Source organism: Muntiacus reevesi, chromosome 14, assembly GCF_963930625.1.
Source record: "Muntiacus reevesi chromosome 14, mMunRee1.1, whole genome shotgun sequence".
Lineage (NCBI taxonomy): Eukaryota > Metazoa > Chordata > Mammalia > Artiodactyla > Cervidae > Muntiacus > Muntiacus reevesi.
In genome coordinates, this window is record NC_089262.1 from 41,957,147 (window position 1) to 41,973,347 (window position 16,201).

Below are 16,201 nucleotides of genomic sequence, written 5' to 3' on the forward strand. Positions count from 1 at the left end.
TCTGTATAAACGGCTCCAGTTTCATCCATCTCATTAGAACTGATTCAAATGAATTCTTTTTAACAGCTGAGTAATATTCCATGGTTGTATATATACCACATCTTCCTTATTCATTCATCTGCTGATGGGCATCTAGGTTGCTTCCATGTCCTGGCTATTATAAACAGTGCTGCGATGAACATTGGGGTGCACGTGTCTCTTTCAGATCTGGATTCCTCAGTGTGTATGCCCAGAAGTGGGATTGCTGGGTCATATGGCAGTTCTATTTCCAGTTTTTTAAGAAATCTCCACACTGTTTTCCATAGTGGCTGTACTAGTTTGCATTCCCACCAACAGTGTAAGAGGGTTCCCTTTTCTCCACACCCTCTCCAGCATTTATTGCTTGTAGACTTTTGGATAGCAGCCATCCTGACTGGCGTGTAATGGTACCTCATTGTGGTTTTGATTTGCATTTCTCTGATGATGAGTGATGTTGAGCATCTTTTCATGTGTCTTATCTCTCCTTGCTATTATTTGGAACTCTGTATGCAGATGGGTCTACCTTTCCTTTTCTCCTTTGTCTTTACATTCTCTTCTTTTCTCAGCTATTAGTAAGGCCTCCTCAGAAAACCACTTCACTTTTTTTGCATTTCTTTTTCTTGGGGACACTTTTAGAATAAGTGTCTTGAAATCAAATATCTGTACCCCAATTATCCATATGTCTTATTGTCATATTACTCCCCAATTTATACTACCACCAGCAGTGTGTCTCCTTATCTTAATAAACAATGGGTATGATTAAGCTACTAACCACTTGACAAATGCATAGTAAAAATGTAATCACATAAACTCCTAAATGGCAACATAGAGCATATTTCATATCATTAGTGATAACTTGGTAATTCTTCTTTAATCTCTATTTTCTTCTAACATTGTATGCATTTACTAAAATCTGCAAGGCAAAGGAGAAAGGAAAAAGTATACCTAACTGAATACAGAGTTCCAGAGAATAGTAAGGAGAGATAAGGAAGCATTCTTAAGTGAACAATGCAAATAAATAGAGCAAAATAATAGAATGAGAAAGACTAGAGATCTCTTCAAGAAAACTGGAGATACCAAGGGAACATTTAATGCAAAGATAGGTACAATAAATTATAGAAGTACCAAGGACCTAACAGAAGAAGAAGACATTAAGAAGAGGTGGCAAGAATACACAGAAGAATTATACACACAAGGTCTTAATGACCCATAGTGGTTACACTATGGGGTGATCACTCACCTAGAGCCGGACATCCTGGAGGGTAAAGTCAAGTGGGCCTTAGGAAACATTACTATGAACAAATCTAGTGGGGGTGAAGGAATTCTAGCTGAGCTATTTCAAATCCTAAAAGATGATGATGTGAAAGTGCTGCACTCAATATGCCAGCAAATTTGGAAAACTCAGTAGTGGCCACAGGAATAGAAAAGGTCAGATTTCATTCCAATCCCAAAGAAGGACAACCCTAAAGAATGTTTAAACTACCAGTTGTGCTCATTTCACATGCTAGCAAGAAAATGTTCAAAATCCTTCAAGTTAGATTTCAGCAGTATATGAACTGAGAACTTCCAGATGTACAAGCTGAATTAAAGGCAGAGAAAGAAGAGATCAAATTGCCAACATCCTTTAAGTCATAGAAAAAGCAAGAGAATTCCAGAAAAACATTTACTTCTACTTCATTGGCTACACTAAAGCCTTTGGCTACGCAAATCACAACAAACTGTGGAAAATTCTTAAAGAGATGGGAATACCAGCTCACCTTATCTGCCTCTTGAAAAACCTGTATGCAGGTCAAGAAGCAACAATTAGGACTGAACATGAAACAAAGAACTGGTTTAAAATTTTGAACTGATTCAAAACTGCATCAAAATTGGAGTACATCAGAACTGTATATAACCACCCTGTTTACTTAACTTATATTCAGAGTACATAATGCAAATTGCCAGACTGGATGAATTACAAACTGGAGTCAAGATTGCTGGGAGAAATATCAATAACCTCAGATATGCAGATGATATCAGTCTAATGGCAGAAATCAAAGAGGAACTAAAGAGCCTGTTGATGAATGTGAAAGAGGAGAGTGAAAAAGCTGGCTTAAAACTCAATATTCAAAAACCCAAGATCATGGCATCTGGTCCCAAAAATTCATGGGGGAAAAGTAGAAACGGTGGCAGATTTTATTTTCTTGGGCTCCAAAATCACTGCAGACAGTGTCTGCAGCATGAAGTAAAAGGTGATTACTAAACTACAGGACATACATCACCCAGGCTATCTGGATAAATGTTCAAAATTATGAAAAAATAGGAATATTTGATAACTATTGCCATTGTAATTTTTACAGACATATATACATATATATATATATATATATTTTACAGACATATATGTGTGTATATATATGTAGATACATTTGACCAACAACTAAAATTTCCCTTGAAAACAAATCCTTTAACTTTGGCTGACTCTACCACCTTCTTATTATATTTGATCATCTCACTCTCATTTTACTGTGACCATTCAGAAAATCTATTTTCTATCTTCTTGACAGTAAACTAGTATAATTACTTACTAGATATAGTGGATTTCAACCAGTAGGATTAGCTTTTCTCTTTGAGGGAAGTAGTAAAGATATGAAGAAGTATGAAAACATATAATAGCTTTCCTTCTCCTTAATGATATAAAAATACAATTAATTCAGCAAGCACGTGAATGCAGATTGTGAATATAGGGTTGGACTGTACAACTCTATAAAGCTTTCCAGAATGTAATTCTTTAATGTCCCAAGAAATTAGCATAATTCCTAGACTGCAAGATAGATCATTCAACTAGAGTTTTCATTCTTTATGCTTAATTTGAAAATGGACGTTTTCATTTTCTTATATGTTCTGTGATCATTATATAACCCAAATAGAGATAAGGGCAAATTACAGTGTTTGTATTAACCTGAATATTCATTGGAAGGACAGATGCTGAAATTGAAGCTCCAGTACTTTGGCCACCTGATGTGAACAGCCAACTCATTAGAAAAGACTGTGATGCTGGGAAAGATTGAAGGCACACGGGGAGAAGGGGACAGCAAAGGTGGTTGGATGGCATCACCAACTCAATGGACCTGAGTTTGAGCAAGCTCCAGGGGATGGTGAAGGACAGGGAAAACTGGTGTGCTGCAGTCTATGGGCTGGCAAAGAGTTGGACACAACTGAGCAACTGAAAAACAATAACAAAAGATTTTTTGATATAGGCCATTTTTTTTTTTTTTTTTTAATTTTTATTTTTCAGTGGGTTTTGTCATACATTGATATGAATCAGCCATAGAGTTACACGAATTCCCCATCCCGGTCTCCCATCCCACCTCCCTCTCCACCCGATTCCTCTGGATCTTCCCAGCCCAACAGGCCCGAGCACTTGACTCATGCCTCCCACCTGGGCTGGTGGTCTGTTTCACCACAGATAATATACATGCTGTTCTTTTGAAACATCTCACCCTCCCCTTCTCAGTTCAAAAGTCTGTTCTGTACTTCTGCGTCTCTTCTTCTGCCCTGCATATAGGGCCATCGTTACCATCTTTCTAAATTCCGTATATATCTGTTAGTATACTGTAATGTTCTTTATCTTTCTGGCTCACCTCACTCTGTATAATGGGCTCCAGTTTCATCCATCTCATTAGAACTGATTCAAATGAATTCTTTTTAACGGCTGAGTAATATTCCATGGTGTATATGTACCACAGCTTCCTTATCCATTCATCTGCTGATGGGCATCTAGGTTGCTTCCATGTCCTGGCTATTATAAACAGTGCTGCGATGAACATTGGGGTGCACGTGTCTCTTTCAGATCTGGATTCCTCAGTGTGTATGCCCAGAAGTGGGATTGCTGGGTCATATGGTAGTTCTATTTCCAGTTTTTTAAGAAATCTCCACACTGTTTTCCATAATGGCTGTACTAGTTAGCATTCCCACCAACAGTGTAAGAGGGTTCCCTTTTCTCCACACCCTCTCCAGCATTTATTGCTTGTAGACTTTTGGATAGCAGCCATCCTGACTGGCGTGTAATGGTACCTCATTGTGGTTTTGATTTGCATTTCTCTGATAATGAGTGATGTGGAGCATCTTTTCATGTGTTTGTTAGCCATCTGTATGTCTTCTTTGGAGAAATGTCTGTTTAGTTCTTTGGCCCATTTTTTGATTGGGTCATTTATTTTTCTGGAATTGAGCTTCAGGAGTTGCTTGTATATTTTTGAGATTAATCCTTTGTCTGTTTCTTCATTTGCTATTATTTTCTCCCAATCTGAGGGCTGTCTTTTCACCTTACTTATAGTTTCCTTTGTTGTGCAAAAGCTTTTAAGTTTCATTAGGTCCCATTTGTTTAGTTTTGCTTTTATTTCCAATATTCTGGGAGGTAGGTCATAGAAGATCTTGCTGTGATTTATGTCAGAGAGTGTTTTGCCTATGTTCTCCTCTAGGAGTTTTATAGTTTCTGGTCTTACATTTAGATCTTTAATCCATTTTGAGTTTATTTTTGTGTATGGTGTTAGAAAGTGTTCTAGTTTCATTCTTTTACAAGTGGTTGACCAGTTTTCCCAGCACCACTTGTTAAAGAGGTTGTCTTTTTTTCCACTGTATATCCTTGCCTCCTTTGTCAAAGATAAGGTGTCCATAGGTTCGTGGATTTATCTCTGGGCTTTCTATTCTGTTCCATTGATCTATATTTCTGTCTTTGTGCCAGTACCATACTGTCTTGATGACTGTGGCTTTGTAGTAGAGTCTGAAGTCAGGCAGGTTGATTCCTCCAGTTCCATTCTTCTTTCTCAAGATTACTTTGGCTATTTGAGGTTTTTTGTATTTCCATACAAATTGTGAAATTATTTGTTCTAGTTCTGTGAAAAATACCGTTGGTAGCTTGATAGGGATTGCATTGAATCTATAGATTGCTTTGGGTAGAATAGCCATTTTGACAATATTGATTCTTCCAATCCATGAACACGGTATGTTTCTCCATCTGTTTGTGTCCTCTTTGATTTCTTTCATCAGTGTTTTATAGTTTTCTGTGTATAGGTCTTTTGTTTCTTTAGGTAGATATACTCCTAAGTATTTTATTCTTTTTGTTGCAATGGTGAATGGTATTGTTTCCTTAATTTCTCTTTCTGTTTTTTCATTGTTAGTATATAGGAATGCAAGGGATTTCTGTGTGTTAATTTTATATCCTGCAACTTTACTATATTCATTGATTAGCTCTAGTAATTTTCTGGAAGAGTCTTTAGGGTTTTCTATGTAGAGGATCATGTCATCTGCAAACAGCGAGAGTTTCACTTCTTCTTTTCCTATCTGGATTCCTTTTACGTCTTTTTCTGCTCTGATTGCTGTGGCCACAACTTCCAACACTATGTTGAATAGTAGTGGTGAGAGTGGGCATCCTTGTCTTGTTCCTAATACACCACATTAACAAATTGGAAGATAAAAACCATATGATTATCTCAATAGATGCAGAGAAAGCCTTTGACAAAATTCAACACTCATTTATGATTAAAACTCTCCAGAAAGCAGGAATAGAAGGAACATACCTCAACATAATAAAAGCTATATATGACAAACCCACAGCAAGCATCACCCTCAATGGTGATATAGGCCATTTTTTAAAAGTCTTTATTGAACTTGTTACAATATTGCTTCTGTCTTATGCCTTTGTTTTTTGGCCAAGAAGCATATGGGATCTTAGCTCCCCAACTAGTGCTCAATCCAGCACCCCCTGTATTAGAAAGTGAAGTCTTAACCACTGGACCTTCAGGGAGGTTCCTGGGTTTGTACTTTTTACAAATATATTACCCTAGAAGAGGTAGTTACATTTCTTATGTACCATGCATGTTGCTAATAGGATACAGTAAATAGAAAAGAGCATGCAGGATACACATGCCCCAGACTTCTTCTTTTAGATTTGGATTAATAACAGAATTCTTAGCAAGCTATTTTAACAAGATAAGTAGACAATAAATAAATTAACAAGAACATTATTCTCCTGAGGAAGATGCTTTGTGAACCTACTCCAGTCAGACTGAAATTGTAGTGCTCTTAATTGTTTTTTAGTAATATTTGGAAAGCCCTCAATTTAGGAAATAGAACTTTAGAAACAAGGATATTAAAAATAGAAGCATCAAAATGTCTTTTTCACTTTTAACAGATCAGAAACATTTCAATCAGCTGAAACCTTTAAATGTCAAAGATTAAATCAAAATATAAGGGACATTATATCCTTTATACTGAGTGATACATAAAATCTATCACACAAAGCTTTCTATTTTAATATTGACTAAAGAGGGACACGGGTTCCAAATGTTGAGTTCAAAGTAGAGAATTAATTTTTTGGAAACTGTAAGCAATTCTCAGTCATTAAAGCTTAAATTGTTCAAAAAAGCAAAATCCCTGTGAAATTCAGCTGTTTGCTTCTAAAATGGAAAATATTTTGCTTTCAGAAACTTCCATCCAAAACTCTAATATCAGGTCAATTTCTGTAAAGAGTAGAAATCAGGAGAGTTTTTTTAAGTGAATTCTGAAAAATGTGATTTATTTCACAGTGTTGCTTTTGAATAGCATATGTCTACCGATTTTCTCTAATTAAATATTTAACACTTCTCAGACTATGAAATCTCATAACAAAATTAAGCCTTAGCTGTGTGATGTTTGCCATTTATATTTGTCTGCTTCTAACACTATGCTCAGCTAAGCATTGCAAAGATTATGCATGAACAGGCCATAAGGGGCTTCTTAATTATAGGCATATAAATATGCTGAAATGATCTACATGAAGGTGGTAGAAAAATTTATGTTTAATTTACCATTTCCTTTCATTTCTTCTTTTGCTTACCTCAATTACTGTCCATGCTATAGCGCTATTGCTTTTTCCACAGGTAAATCTAACTCTATGACTTTTATGTTGACAAGCTTCCATATTTCCCCATTGAGCCTAGACTCTTTATCAAGGTGTGCAAGGCTCCTCAGGATCTCCTTGTTCTCCTCTTTACTCTTCCCCTCTTGAGCTAAACTCTAGCCACAGTGAACTACTCACACTTTCTCAAAACTATTTTTCTATGATTTTCTACAAGTGGCAGATACTTTCTGGAATAATTTTATCCTCTTCTTGATATAACTCCTATTTGTCACCCCACTTAAAAATCTTCCACTAACCCATCCTTTGGATTAGTGGATTTGGCAGCAAACAAGACAATGCCTCTGCCCTTGTAATTCTTATAATCTGGAATAAACTCATGAGTATGTCCTTAACATGATGTGCATCCCCATCATAATCTAATCACCTCTTTTCCTTTGCCCTCCCCTGGTTGATAGTAAGATTCTGCAATAAAGGGTCTTGTGTCTCACTTGTCATTTTTTTCCTTACAGCTTTCATCTCAGTAGTTAGCACGTAAGGAAACCCATGAACTGTTTGTAGAGTAAATCAATGAATCTCTCCATACTTCCCCAACACCTGTCCAAGAAAATAAGTCTCACACAAAATTAATGATAAGAAACATAGTGATAAGTCCAGTGATTTAAGAAGCATAGTACATTTTTTTGCAGCATCCAATCTTATCAATCTACAGCATTATTCTTCTAAACCTATTGTACCTCAAATCTGACTGGGTGAACATTAAAAAGGGTAGTAGAAAAAATTAATGATATAACTTAAAATGATTAGATGTTAATATATATGTGATTCTCCTAACTGTTGCAAGAACCTTATGAGATAGGACAGTGATCTCCTTTTTTATATAGATGAAAAAACTGAAGCCAATAGAAGTTCAATAACTCGCCTAATTAGATGTTTAGTAAGTGTTGGAGCTGGCCAACAAACCTGACAGGCATTGTAGACATGATAATTAATTTCCTTAATCAATATTAGATGTGGAGTTCCTCCAGTGAGTGACAAAATACTCTGCCAATTACCAGCCTAACTTCCTATCTCAGTTTCTTCATGGGTATGGCATGAAGATACACATAAATAGGCATTGCAATCAAGTACACAACCTATTGAAAACATTTGGCACAGTTCTGCACAAACAGTAACCATCCTCTATGTACTGCAATGGTGTGCAATATTAAGCATATGGATAATACTCTCTGCTACAGAGCATAAGTTATTTTCCTCCTAGCATGAGTCATTTCAATGCTATTATTTAAAATATATACACGACTCTCAATAGCCAACTTTTTTTTTAAAGCCATTTCTTTCCCCAGAGGATCTACCCAACCCATGGATCAAACCCAGGTCTTCTGTATTGTAGGAGGATGCTTTACCCTCTGAGCTACCTGGGAAGCCCTAAATAAAAAGATAAGAAGAAAACTTTATTTATTCATTTTCTACCAGCCTCTCAGAGGCTTGTTTAAAGTGCAGGCGTGTGTGCTAGGTCACTTCAGCCGCAATTGTCTCTGTGTGACCCTATGGACTCTAGCCCTTCAGGCTCCTCTGGGATTCTTCAGTTAAGAATACTGGAGTGGGTTGCCATGCCCTCCTCCAGGAGATCTTCCTGATGCAGGGATGGAACCCACGTCTCTTACAACTGCTGCATTGGCAGGCATATTCTTTACTGCCAGTGCCACCTAGGAAAACCGGCTTGCAATTATTTGCAAAATAATTGCAATTAGATGCTTCTTGAAATGGAAAAATCATGTATACATACTTGTTCAAGATAAAAATTCATCTAAGTCTATTACCAACCTACCTTAATAATTTATATAAATCTTAGAATGAAGAGAAAGAAATTGCTATTATTTCTAAGTGACCATTATTTGAATGTTTCTGTTTCAATACCAGTAAACTGCAATAGATTCTGAAACAAATTGCATCAAAACATGCCAAGAAATATATAGAATGTAACTTGACTAAAAGACACATCCTCCACTTCTGATTTTAGGAGTAGGCTAGTTGGTGCTGTGATCTATGATATCTCTGGGGAAAATCAGATTTCTACCTAAGGGATTATCTATATTTATCTTTATCAAAACCCAGGAATGATCCTTCTTAAAAAAATGTAGTAACTTTCCAATTTTCACATTTTGTTAGAAAATAGAACAACTATATCTGATATCCATCAGAGTGGAGAAAACAAGACATTATTTCTGATTTAACAAAGAATTCAGACAGAATTTTGCAGACATTATTGGAGGCAAACAATCAGTTCAGTTCAGTTGCTCAGTTGTGTGAGACTGTCTGTGATGCCAAGGACTGCAGCTTGCCAAAACTCCCTGTCCATCACCAACTCCCAGAGCTTGCTCAAACGCATGTACATCGAGTCAGTGATGCCATCCAACCATCCCATCCTCTGTCATCCCCTTCTTTTCCTGCCTTCAATCTTTCCCAGCATCAGTGTCTTTTCCAATGAGTTAGTTCTTCACATCAGTTGGCCGAAGTATTACAGTTTCAACTTCATCATCAGTCATTCCAATGAATATTATGAACTGATTTCCTTTAGGATTGACTGGTTTTATCTCCCTGCAATCCAAGGGACTCTCAAGAGTCTTCTCCAATGCCATAGTTTAAAAGCATCAATTCTGTGCCACTCAGCTTTCTTTATGGTCCAACTCTCACATCCATACATGACTACTGGAAAAACCATAGCCTTGACTAGATGGACCTTTGTTGGCAAAGTAAAATCTCTGCTTTTTAATATGCTATCCAGGTTGGTAATAGCTTTTCTTCCAAGGAGCAAGGGTCTTTTAATTTCATGGCTGCAGTCACAATCTGCAGTGATTTTGGAGCCCAATAGAATAGTCTGTTACTATTTCCATTGTTTCCCCATCTATTTGCCATGAAGTAATGGAACCAGATGCCATGATCTTCGCTTTTTGAATGCTGAGTTTTAAGTCAGCTTTTTCACTCTCCTCTTTCACTTTCATCAAGAGGCTCTTTAGTTTCTCTTCAGTTTCAGCCATAAAGCTGGTGTCATCTGCATATCTGAGGTTATTGATATTTCTCCCGGCAATCCTGATTCCAGCTTGTGCTTCATCCAGTCTGGCATTTCACATAATATACTCTGCATACAAGTTAAATAAGCAGAGTGACAATATACAGCCTACTGCCTTGATGTACTCCTTTCCCAATTTGGAACAAGTCTGTTGTTCCATGTCTGGTTCTAACTGCTGCTTTTCGATCTGAATACAGATTTCTTAGGAGGAAAGTAAGGTGGTCTGGTATTCCCATCTCTTGAAGAATTTTTCACAGTTTGTTGTATTCCACACAGTCAAAGGCTTTGGTGTAGTCAATAAAGCAGAAGTAGATGTTTTTTTCTGGAATTCTCTTGCTTTTTCTATGATCCAATGGATGTTGGCAATTTTATCTCTGGCAAACAAATAGCTATACATAAAGGAAACTATTTTTATAATAGACACTTAATGTGAAGTACCTAATTTTAGGAAGCTTACTAGTCCAAATGCAAACTGGCATGGAATAAGATCAACTTTATACAAATGAATCAGAGTCTTCAGATTTGTTATGTTCTTGCTTCCTGCCTTTATGTGCTGGGACTCTTGCCTTCTCAAAATTTCTCTGAAATGAATTTTTAAATCAATATCCTGACTTGTGTTTGGATTTCTCATTATAAGTCATAATCTATAACTCAACTTCTCATCTAAAGTCAAGAAAAACTCTCCCCAAAGTACTATAGATACCTGTATGAGTCAGAAAAGCCCAACTCCATCACTGTTATCCTCTTACATACTGAGCACAGAGGTAATGAATTATGCAGGAAAGATACAGACATTAAAGGTGTAGAGAAGGAGAAATTGGACATGAAAATTAACTGTGTGACAAGAATGTTGAACTTAGTAGAATGGGTGAGGAGTAGCTTCAAATGTGTGAAAAAGAGAGCTGAATGCAGCAGATAAAGATTTTTAATTTTTAGTGTTGAGTGAAGTATAATTGTAAAAAGACTGTGTGAGAGAGGATGCAGCTTAAACAGCAGGAGCACTGGGCTGATGTTTATTGTTAGCATATAAACAAGGCAATCAAAATTATGCATAGGTACAGCACTATGGAAATATCACATCCCTACACAGAATGAAGAGAAAAATTTTGGAATTAATTTTGAGTTCCGTTTTTGCCGTATTGAAATGGTGATATATCCATAAAGTTTAAGTTGTTTGTAAATCCAGAAAATGCTTAAATTAGAAGAATAAGATAAGAGAGTATTAAACAGAGGGAACACATAAGTGGTGATATGAATCAAGTAAAGGTGATTTCAAGATATTAGTAATAATGCTGACAACACATTCAAGTGAGCAGAAAAGGAGTTACTGAAAAACAGCTGGAGATTTCTGGTAAATCAGTGAGAGTGTAGATCTCCTAAGGTTTCATAACACTTTAAGTGCATAGAAATAGTAAACAGAATATAACAATGAAATTTAACATATTGCTAAATTCAAGAGCAAAATATGGGACACCATAGGAATCAGAAGTAAAAGACCAAAATTCAGTTTGATGTAAGAACTCAAACTGAAGGCAAATAATTCATAGTGCACTGGACAAACTGTTGTTCAGTTTGTTGTTCATGTCCAACCCTGCGACATCATGGGCTGCAGCACAACAAGCTCCCCTTTCCTACACTATCCCCCAGACTTTGCTCAAGTTCACATCCATTGAGTAGATGATGCCAGCCAACCATCTCATCTTCTGTCGCCCCCTTCTCCTCCTGCCTTCAATCTTTCCTAGCATCAGGGTATTTTCCAAAGAGCCAGCTCTTCTCATCAGGTGGCCAAAGTATTGGAGCTTCAGCTTCAGCATCAGTCCTTTGAGTGAATATTTAGGGCTGATTTTCTTTCGGATTGACTGATTTGCTCTTCTTGCTGTCCAAGAGACTCTCAACAGCTTTCTCCAACATTGTATTTCAAAAGCATCAATTCTTCAGCACTCAGCCTTCTTTACGGTCCAACTCTCACATCCATATATGACTACTGGAAAAAACCACAACTTTGACTATATGGACCTTTGTAGGCAAAGTGATGCCTTTGCTTTTTAATATGTTGTCTAGGTTTGTCATAGCTTTCCTTCCAAGGAACAGGTGTCTTTTAATTTCAAGGCTGCAGTCACCATCCACAGTGATTTTGGAGCTCAAGAATATAAAATCTGTCACTGCTTCCACTTTTTCCCCTTCTACTTGCCATGAAGTGATGGGACCAGATGCCATAATCTTAGTTTTTTGAATATTGAGTTTCAGCATTAAAATTATATATCAGGTTTAAAAGTCATAAGGAGCTGGAAATTTGAAGGCCATGTAAAAATTGAGATGAGAGCAATGTCTTTTAGAGACAAGGAGCTGGACCTTTGTTATATGCATAGTGCGACAAGCTAGAAAGACTGTCCAACCAAAAAACAAGAGCTAGAATATCCCTACTGGCCAGTTTAAGGAAGTTCTTTGGTGTCCATTTGGAGCAGTAGATGGAAATCAGAAGCCAAACCTTGCATCTTCCAGTAGTATAGTCTTCAAATTCATACTAATAGTGGAGCAAAAGACCTAATTATTAGCTTGCCATAAAAATATTCCTGAACCGGAAACATCTAGGGAACCCCAGAAGAAGAAGAAAAATCTCATGACAGGAAATTGTTGATAAAAAAATGAAGCAAAGTTTTAAAACAAATCAAGAAACCCTCAACTTTCAATTAGTAACAGAGATTGCTATTAAAGATGAAGGACTTACTAGAGTGGTAAGATTCAATTACCCATAAATAAAATCCCTCAAGGAAATAGCCTTTGATGAAAAAAGTTAAAAAAAATTATTCAAAAGATATGAACAGCAATGTGAAACAGATAATAAAAGCAACAAACATGGTAATGTATACTCAAGAAAATGAGATAGTAGGACTACTTGAAAGATTTTTTTTTTAAAGCATGAGAAAATATCCAAACAGTGAGAAAGAATGACAGATTGTAAAGAATAAACAGAATGGAAACTTCCCTGGTGGTCTAGTGGTTTAAACTCTGCTTTCCAAAGCAGGGAGCTTGGGTTCAATCCCTGGTCAGGGAATTAAAATCCCACAGGCTGCCAGACAACTCAGTCTGCACAATGCAACTACTGAGCCCACGTCTTCTAGGAAGAGAGAAGCCCACACGTCACAACTAAGACTTAACACAGTGTTAAGACATTCTGAAATATTGATAGGATTTAAATAAAACCAGAAAAAAACTGGGAAGTAAGAAAAGTCAGTCTGAGATATGGGCAAAAATGTAGGAATGTGTCAATATCCTAGAAGGCTTCCCAGGTGGCACAGTGGTAAAGAATCCACCTGCCAACTCAGGATACAAAAGAGACACAGGTTAGATCCCTGGGTAGGGAAAATCCCCAGGAGAAGGAAATGTCAACCCATTCCGGTATTCTTGCCTAGAAAATTTCATGGATAGAGGAGCCTGGTGGACTACAGTCCATGAAGTCATGAGTCGAACACACACAGACACCCAATATTCTTGAAAGAAACCAGGGAAGTAGGATCAGGAAGGGACGATTCCCTTGGAAGTTTTTGGATACAGTACTGCAGTGTGAGAAAGTTTACGATATTTGTCAGAATAGTCATAACTAGAGTAACATCTCCAATTCACCAGTTCACCATATTGTTTTCTAAGGAAGACAGGGTTCCTAAGCTTCATTCAAATGTGTCACTTATGATAGAAATATGAGAAGAACCAATAAGAAAGGCTCTAGAAAGTATAAGTGATTGGTTATTTTGTAAATATAGTAACTAGTTATTTCTTGTATGTCATGACACACCCTTACTTCACTTCACAAAAAAATGCACTGTTTGATTGGAACTTGCATAAAACAAGAAAGCAAACTTATTATGGTAAATGCCTATAATTAGTCCACAAAGACAATATTTTCCATCTAAAACGGGACTGAAGACAGAAGCCCAGATATTTTCCTGAGGCAAAATTCCCCATTTTCACAATGAATTTTAACTTGAAAGGAAATAGTTCTTTTGTTTGTAATTGCTTTACCTTTGTGGCAAATCCCTTCACAAGGTCTGACTGTGAGAAAGGATACATGAAATGCTCAGTGCCACAAATCTTGAAGATAAGCATTCTTTATTGGGATTTAAAAGATAGAAAGGTAGGGAATTACTTTCCCAATGTTGAGATTTCTGATTATGAGCAATAAAAACAATAGATATTTAAGATACTGGACCTAGGATTTTCATATATGAATGGCTACATGAAGTAAAATGTATACCTGGATTACAACTTTTCTAAACAGTGAGAGATGCTTTCAAGGTACAAATTAACATTAACAGAATGCACCAGTGGCAGTGTTGTGACCTTTTTACCATGTTTTGCCTGAACAGTACCTGACCACACAACAGTCTTTCTTCCTTTAGCTACTCTTTCTCTCTTCCATTAGCCACTCTTTAATGAAATTAGCCACTCCTCTTTAATGAAATACATCACCAGCCAAAATCAGGCAATTATCCTTGATCCCACCCTTTTCTTCTTCCCTCATCTAAACAGCTAAGTCACCTCAGTCGTGTCCGACTCTGTGCGACCCCATCCCTGGGATTCTCCAGGCAAGAACACTGGAGTGGGTTGCCATTTCCTTCTCCACTTCCCTCATCTAAAATCTATTATTAAATCCTTAGATTCTACAGACATTTTATAACCCAATTCAGTTAAATTCTTCTCGAGTATATGCGTGTGTTACTCAGTCGTGTCCAAATCTTTACAACCCAATGGACTGTAGCCCACTAGGCTACTCTGTTCATGGAATTCTTCAGGCCAGAATACTAGAGTGGGTAACCATTCCCTTCTCCAGGGGATCTTCCTGACTCAGAATTGGAAGCCAGGTCTCCCATATTACAGGAAGATTGTTTACCATCTGAGCCACCATAGAAACCCTGAATCCTTCTCATGGGCTGATGCAAATTCTATTTGATTGTCCTGATTTGAATTTTGCACACCGTTACCAGGGGATGCTAGTAGTAAAGAACCCTCTTACCAAAGTAGGATACATAAGAGAGGCAGGTTTGAACTCTGGGTTGGAAAGATCTCCTGGAGAAATAAATGGCAACCCACTCCAGTATTGCCTGAAAAAATCCCATGGACAGAGGAACCTGGCAGATTACAGTTCATGGGGTTGCAGTGTCAGACACGACTGAAGCAGTGTAGCACACACACATTCTCTAATTTAAGAAGTAGTTATCTGAGGCTGTTTTAGTTGATTGGGGCTGCTATATCAAAATATCATGAATGGAGTAACTTGTAATATTGACAGTTCTGGTGGCTGGAAGTTCAAGATCAAGATGGCAGGATAGGATGGTTAAGTTCTCATGAGGACTTCTTTGTTGTAGATTCTTGAATTCTGGTTGCATCCTCCCTTGGCAAAGAATAGAGGATGAAGCAAGCTTTCTCCTGACTCCTGGGCACTTGTCTTATTTCACTCCTATGACTCCATCTAATCCTAATTACCTTCTTAAAGTACCCACCTCCTGATACCATTATACTGAGGGGTACTGTTACAACATAGGTATTGGTGGCGAGGGACGCAACATTCAGTCCATAACAGAGACATTTATTATGCGTTTGCCATTGTTCTAAATATAGGAAACCAAGTATTAAACAAAATAGGCAAAAAACCTTGCCTTCATGGCACTGTAATTTAAAGTATGAAACTTGTTAAGAAATAATAAATGTTAGTAGAATACATATAGTTTACAGGGTTGAAGGAACTACCCTGGGAAAAAAGTATGGAAAGTGAATGAGAAATTGTGGTGTGCAGTTTTTAATAGGGTAGACAGAGATGGGCTTCCTCGGTGGAAGTTCCAGGGTGACCTATGGAAACAGCTGGAGGAGAGCACTCCAGGGGAAGAGAAAAGAATGTTTCAGGATATGCACCCAGAGATACCATCTTAAAAAGCGCTGTGCTTAGTCACTCAGTCATGTCCGACTCTTTGAGACCCCATGGACTGTAGCCCACCAGGCTCCTCTGCCCATGGGATTCTCCAGGCAAGAATACTGGAGGGGGTCGCTGTGTCCTCCTTCAGGGGATCTTCCCAACCCAGGGATCAAATCCAGGTACATTGCAGATGGTTTCTTTACCATCTGAGCCACCAGGGAAGCCCCAAAATACTGCAGTGGGTAGCCTAACCCTTCTCCAGGGGATTTTACCAACCTAGGAATCGAACTAGGGTCTCCTGCATTGCAGGCCGATTCTTTACCAG